This window comes from Astatotilapia calliptera, chromosome 22 (assembly GCF_964374335.1).
Source record: "Astatotilapia calliptera chromosome 22, fAstCal68.1, whole genome shotgun sequence".
In the NCBI taxonomy this organism is placed as follows: domain Eukaryota; kingdom Metazoa; phylum Chordata; class Actinopteri; order Cichliformes; family Cichlidae; genus Astatotilapia; species Astatotilapia calliptera.
Window position 1 is genome coordinate 3,913,446 of NC_137442.1, and position 7,677 is coordinate 3,921,122.

Genomic DNA, 7,677 nt, shown 5'->3' on the forward strand with positions numbered 1-7,677 from the left:
CCTAATAATAACATTCCTGTTTGACATCACGCTCGACACAGGACACCTCACGGATTTACAGCAAAGGTGCCGTTGACACTGACTCTTCCTTCAGCTGTTGTACAGCGTCAGAGCTCAATGTTTAAGTAATTTCCCACGAGCAGCTCTGCCATTGATTGGCTCAGTAATCAATGTGTATACCTCCAAACATCCTTGCACCATGACTTTGACATTTTGATCTAAGTGCAAACATAGGACTGAGTTGCAGTCTGTTTGTGGTCCCAGCATCGAGGACTTCCATTTCTCAGTTGTTCCAAGTTTTAGTTTGACATTTAAATTCCTCAGCAAACATGAGAACACACACACACACACAGAGAAATAGGTGTCAAACCCAATTTAGCCTGGAGCTTCAAATTGTTCCAGCTTCTTCTAGTGCAATACCTTCTGAAAATGTTCTCATTTAATAGCCCCCATTTATAAAACTGATGATGAAATCTTAAGAAAAGAACTGCAAGTCCAAAATTTATGCCCTCCTTTGTAATTTCACATATTCATCCAGTGGGCCGGATGAAACCCTTTGGGAAGTCGATTCTGGCCCTGATGTCCAGCTGAGGATCCTCTGACCCTAAAGTATATATAAAAGTATATTTATGTTTAGTGTTAAAGGTCATTACTCAAAAACAATAAAAGACATTTTTATCTTCTACTTTTTAAGTAATGTATTACTTTACATGTTCTTTTTTTTCTTATTCTTATTCTTCTTTACTTCTGTGTTTCTTCTATCAAGGATGACAAACATCTTTCTTTCAGTAACATATTTAAGTTTTACTACAAAGCTGACAGAGAGGGTGAAAAACAGCTCATAGAGGACTTGACAGAAAAATGTTGTGGTTTTATGCAGTAAATTAAATGTAATCATCACTCCTCAAAAGTTGTAAATCACGCTGTTATTTTTGTCCTCCTTCTCACTTCAACTGATGTCAACCAATTGTTGCACAAGCTCAAGTGGGTCATGCAGATAATTGAAGAACATAACTGCCAGATAAACTGCCTCCTGCCTCACCCCAAACAAACAAGGTGTACTTTGGTATCGTGCATGTAAAACCTGCTGCAGTCCAGTTTTACGATCCACATCAAGAGATTAGAGAGATGGATTGTGGTGGTCGGTTTTGTCAGCCAGAAGAATGAAAGATGTCCCACTTGACCTTTGTGTTGTTCACCTTGTTTCACTGTTATTTGCTTTTTACTTTTATGTTAATACTTTTCAGGGTGTACTCCACCTCTCGAACTATGACGACTAGAATCCAACTCCAACTTGGACGGATGGGTGAAAAGTACTGGCAAATGTAATGTGATTATAGTAATGCATTACGCCTTACACTACCAAACATGGCATAACAATAGACAATAATACATCTGTTAATAAGACAATTGTGTATAACTGAACTTGACATTTAAAAAAGATGTGTGGGAGTGACTTTTTTCCAGTCCTTTGTTGATTTTGGTGAACTTTCCTTCTGTGGTTAGAACCAAATAAATACACAGTTTATCATATCTGTTTGTGATGATCTGCAGCTCCGTGAGGCTGTGGGGGAGAAAGGAAGAGAGCGAGAGGAACCCCGGCCTGACGAAGTGCGACAAAGACGTCACAGATGGGAAGGCTGGGTATTTTGAGCAGCGGTGGCTGCCGTTTAGAGAGACATAATATACTGTGCGCTTGAGGAACCTATAAGCTATAAGACAGGAAGTGATGATGGTGTTAGTGGAGGGGGAGGAGGAAGGGGCTGAGAGTGAGAGAAAGAGAGAGAGAGAGGAGGAGAATTAGCCATGTGATTATTATGGACTGGCAGGCCAAGCGCTGAAGAAAGGAGGAGGAGGAGGAAGTGGTGGTGGCGAGGAGGGTGGGGGGGCAGTCAAATGCTTATTATGGGATGTCTGTGTTGTCAGATGGGGGGAGGGGGTATTATGTTGTGGCCTAGGCCTGTTTTTGTGAGCAGTGCAATCCCGCCAAACCCCTCCAGGCGCGTGTTGACATCACAGCCCGACGTGCACAGACTTTGCATATTTACTGGTGGTGGCGGTGGTGGGTGGGCAAGTGAGGGTGGAGGGGGCATCTATCTTCAGGTGACTCAAGAAGGGAGTGAGACCCGAGAGAGGAGGCAGCACAAAGGCAGTGAGGCGAAGTAGCAGCAGCTGGGAATTCATCAAAAAACTTCATTGGCAAAGTATCTGAGCAGCACAATACACTCCCTGTCCACCATAATGAAAATTACTGAGGCAGCAGTGGAGCACGCACCGTGTTTATGTGCAGCGATTTGCTGTGTTTACTGCCTAAACTCTTGCAGATTTGCATTGTCCTTCTGCTCGGGAAATATATTATTTATATATACAGCAGCAGGCTGTCAGACCAATTAAGTGACGGCACTTGTCTGTAACATCACACAGGAGTTGTTGGCGTTTTTCTTGGTCAGCATGAACTCAAAACTGCACAAAAATTATTTGTCACAACTGGATTTTGGCTCTCGGCCCTGCTCACTATTGTTCCCTCCTTCGCCACTGGAAGCAGGCCGACTGTGACAAGAAGGGACAAGTGGGAACAGAGAGATGAACTGGAAGATTTTCATCTTTGTGTAATTGTGTGACAAATTCCTGAAGATGCGCTCTGCAGACTTTTTTGTAGTTTACAGCTTTATAAATCTGAGAAATCATTCAAGAACCTGGCATCTCTTAGCTCACTTTACAATGCCATCTGCCAGTTTGGTAAAGGCTCTCAAGCTCTTTTGCTAATGTTTGCACCACTATATCTGCAAAAAAAAAAAAAAAGAGTTTTCCACACAGCTGGCATATCACTCCACTTTGAAGTGTGGCATTTTGAACCATCTGTAAACACCTCTTTTCCAACATGGTCAGACAAAATGGCATTTGAACCTTCCCTTTTTCTAGCACAACCTGGCCCTTAGCCATGCTAGTAGCCTAGCCATTCGAAAGGCAATGCCAGCTGGTCGGTCGCCCAGACTGTCCTTACTTTGGTCATCCTCTCGTGTTTTCTCTTGCGCCAACAGCAGTTTGACATTTGCATTTCTAACTGAGATGTCTCAACAATTGATGGATGCACTGTCACAATATTTGGTGCATGTTCTCCTCAGGATGAAATGTTATAACCTCTGTGATGGTCTGTCCGGGGTGTATCCTATTTCTTGCAACATCAGTTGGGATAGACTCCAGCTTACATTCCTTTTTTGTGTCTCAGTCCGCCAAATACTCCACCTCATCATCAGCGCAGACAAAAAAGTCTCTGGTTTTATATTTTTGCCACTGCTGTCCCTCTGTATTTTCTACAAGCAGCCAATCCTCTGTTTCCTGTTTACAATGGCACAAACATATCCAGTCTGTAAGAACGGTCAGTGCTCAATGTGATATGGTTTGGTAAGTCAGCACAGAGAAATTCTGAATCTAAGACATGAGTCTACATCAGGGGCATCAAACATAAAGCCTGGGGGCCTGACAAAGACTCTGACCGCTGGACTGCTTTGGAAAATGTGAAGGACCCAGGAATGGACTTTTAACTGTATTTTCATAAGTTTTACACCTTTTCCTACTGATAAAGACCTCTTCCATGGCCATTGATACTACATAATAATAGATAAGCAATTATATGACACAAAAGTTCCATTTTTTTCACTATCTATCAGGTTTATCTATTAGTTTTAGAATTACAGGAAGGTTGCAACAATAACCTACCAGAACTTTTAGTAATTTTGACAGATTTCTTTAATTTACTACAGGAGCATTTCTCTGTCATGTAGAAAAATGACATAGTAATTATGCTTCTTTTTCTTTTATTAAGATTTCTCCAGGATTAAATGTGCAATTAAACTTCTGTACAGTGACAGAAAGAAAAGTTTCACTGGTCTGGCCCACTTAAGATTAAAGTGGGATCACGATGTAAAATGAGTTTGACATCCCTGATCGAGAAGAAAGTTTTAAGGGGAGTAGTCATTGAGGATTGAGAGAGTGAGTGTTTCCAGTGTAGCTTCTCACTTACAGCACTGGTAGCCAGTCAGGATGTGGATGTTGGGAAGGCCCAGGAGGAGGACGTGCTGTTGAAACATGACGCAGACGACTGGGACATAAACACTGCATCTACAGAATTATCAGAAAGTTTGCTGACTTTGTCCCAAAGAAGATATACTTCTACAAAAACCTTGGCTGTGTTAAATTTCTCTCATAGATTTCAATTCAGGATTCTTCAATGTCTCTCTTACAACAGCTATGTTCCTGTTAATAGCTAATTTATTCACAGGGGATCTATTACACTCCATATTTTAGCTCTATCTTTTAATTCTTGGATTTAACTGGAGCAGCTTTGCATGATTCATAGTTCAAAATAATCCTATTTTATACCAAACTCCCTTTTAAGCCAACCTTTTTTTGATTGGTTGCCCCTCACAGTCAAAGCTTTTTGTTCTATACAACCATATTAGGGATATGCACCCCCATGACATATCTGAGAGCAGAAAAAAAGAGCCTGAAACAGGATTTAGGGCAGTTTGAACCCTGAGCTTGTGGCTCACAGTAATTACTTCTAAATACTATGCATAGTTGCACACTTTATATGTGATGAGACAGGTCTAACAGATCTGTCAGTAATATATTAAAGCGATCAATGAGTTTCTATCAGTGAACTTCCTGTTTTAAGTCACACGATTGGCTGAAATATGGCAGATAAAAAGATGTGAACTCCAGACCATCACAGACTGCCCCGTCCTACAAATCTCATCATCGTTGTTTCTCCATGTGTCAGCCTCTCTGTAGTGGTGTGTGTTATCTCATATGGCTGACATGTTGGGGCTGATCAAATCCATTTCCACTTTTCTTTCTGGTGCTTCGGAGGAGCAGGACGGGTGGAGCAGAGATGGTGTCTAACGGAGGGAATGGCGTGGGGGGGGGGGGGGGGGGGGGGGGGTCAAGAAGTAGTATGGTATGTATTTTGACATACATGGTAATCTGACCCCGCCTGTTACCCTCCTCCCCTCCACCACCACCACCACCCTCTTTGCTTATCTCCATGGCGACCAGCCGAACAGGAACACTATTATGGTCTGTACCCTCCCTCCCTCCTCCTTTTCTTTTTTCCTTTTGCCTCAGATATGATATTATTATCATTATGAGATATGCAATTCTGCCAGTGTGATGGCGGCGTTAAGGGGTGGGAGGAGCGTCAAGAGCCGTGCACGAGGTTTCTATGACAACTGCCCCCAGGAACCTTCTGATTGGTGATTATGGGATATGCCCCCCCCCAAAAAAAAAAAAAAAAAAAATCCTACACCCTCCAAATGCACACATGAACACTGTGTCCACAGTCAAGGAAGGGAAAAGTGTGGGGGAGGGGGGAAGATGCAAAGCATGGGGGAGAGAAAACGAGGCAGAAATGGACGGAAATAAAGTTGCTCTTTGTTTAGGCCAGAGGCGTAAGGGACAAAGGAAAGGAAAGAAGAGTCAAAATAAAGGTGTGCTGAGTCAGATGCAACTGTAAGACAAAAAAAAAACAAAAAACCAGGGGAGAGAGAGAGCCCTCCAGCTGAATCTAAAGAAACAGGGACAGCTTGAAGTGGGTGAAAAGCCAAAGGGTTAGGGCACTGCAACAATATGCTGACATGAATCATGTGTGAAGCCATTCATAAATCCTCCATTGATTGAATCTGTCACATAATAGCACCAATTTTCCAATTTCACGGGGAAAAATTATGCAGACATTTTTTTTTTCATGCCTTGCAACATTACGATGAATCCTTCTTTATCCCGCTGAAGCAGTGACCGCTCAACGACAAGATGTTGTTCCTAACGGATGAATAATTCACGCTTACCTTTGGAAAATATCAGCTAATGTTTAGCAGCTTTGCGCCAAACAAGATTTTTGTCTTTTATATTTTAAAACGTACTTAGTAATCAAAGGTTTGGGGGAATCTCTGGGTCTGAGAATGTTTTTTAGAATTTGAACTAAGCAACTTTGTCCATCAATCCCTTTTCTTAACTGCTTATTCGGTTCAAAGTGGCCGGATCTTGCTCTTTTATTTATCTCATTTTATTTTTTTCAGAAATTTTAACACACAGAAAGGCCAACTTCTTATGCACTGGACCAGTGGTTTGTAATTGCCTCACATAAAGTTCATACTTTGTACAAACTGTGGAAGCAGGTAGTCTGTTGTATTAGGTAGTAAAATGTTATGTTGTACTATTTAGGTGCTTTTACATCCCTATCCAACCCTACCTGTACTGAAACACTGTGCTGAACGGTTTTATTTGCACCTATATATGATGTAGCAACCATGATGTCACCCTCTGGTTTCAAATTCTTGTTTTGAAGACTCAAAGAGATGGATTTTACCGTTACCATCTTGTTGGTGGTGGATCTGACTGTGGAACTGCACGCTCATTGGCTTGATTACATTAGCAGCCGGGAGGATATCCAGGATAATCCTCTTTTCTAACACTTGGAATGACCAAAATTGACCTCACCTTATTCAATATGACCCAAAATGACTGACTGAGCTCATAAACTCACCAGGAAAGTGCTTACAGGGGTTCAGCCAGAGGCTTGCTTCTCCAATAGACTTATATAGGACTGTAAGTGTTTCTGCATCCACAAGTACTGCCCTCTGGAGGCCACTGAAAAAATACAGGTTTTAGGTAAGCTTGACTTTTCAGATTTGGAAGCTATGTCTGTTTTTTATACTTACTATTTATCTCTTAAGAATCAATAGATTGCAGGTATCTGTATTCAATGAGGGTTTGGGGTCTAACATCATCATTTATGCTGGGTGTGCTTTAGGTAGACTATAATTGCAGACCTCTCTAAAACTGTAAGCTATAACTCATGATGTAACTTGATGTGCACCTTTATACTTCAGCACTGAATCTATCTCGAGCCTATTATGTAACAACTACACATTGCATCGGTGAAGCTCACAGTGACTGTGATCGGCACACTCAGTACCATTGTGTCCTCGTATGCATTTTCAGCTTTCTCAGACTCTACTGAGATTCAATGCAGAAGAAGAAATCACACATAAAGGGTTCCCTGCCAACCGAGTTTGTAGCTGACGGTTGTTTGCTCGAGGACACTGGTCTCTTGCTGGTAGGTAACTCTCTAAGGTATTTCCCACTCCCATTGATAGCTGTCTAAATCACTCAGCTCAGTGTTGAGATAAGTTTAAGACGAAGTTATCAGTCTCTAGTGTCTCCCTCTGTGGACACCCCTTCAGGCAACAAGACAACTTGATGAGATTTAGGGAAAATCCGATTTGGATGAAAACACTTTTTAAAACACTAACTTCATCTTAGAAAGCATGCCTTCCAGAAAGCTTTGAGTTCAAACTACACAGCTGTATTTCTTGAAACTTGGTAAAGAGACAGAGCAATGAAAAAGGAAGAATCTGTGAAATTTTAGTAAGGATCGGAATAACTTTATTTGAAATTGTATAACAGGCCATTGGCCTTGGCAGAGGCTCCATGATGATCATGCAGTAAAAATCTAATATTGTTACAACCCTAGTTATTAGCCTCTGGGACCCATACCCATGGTTCTACAATAAATAACAGCACATCTCTTATCTTCATGCTTCACAAGGGACCCCCCCCGCCCCCCCCCCCCCCCAAAAAAACCCCCAAAATAAACAAACCAACAAAAAAAAACAA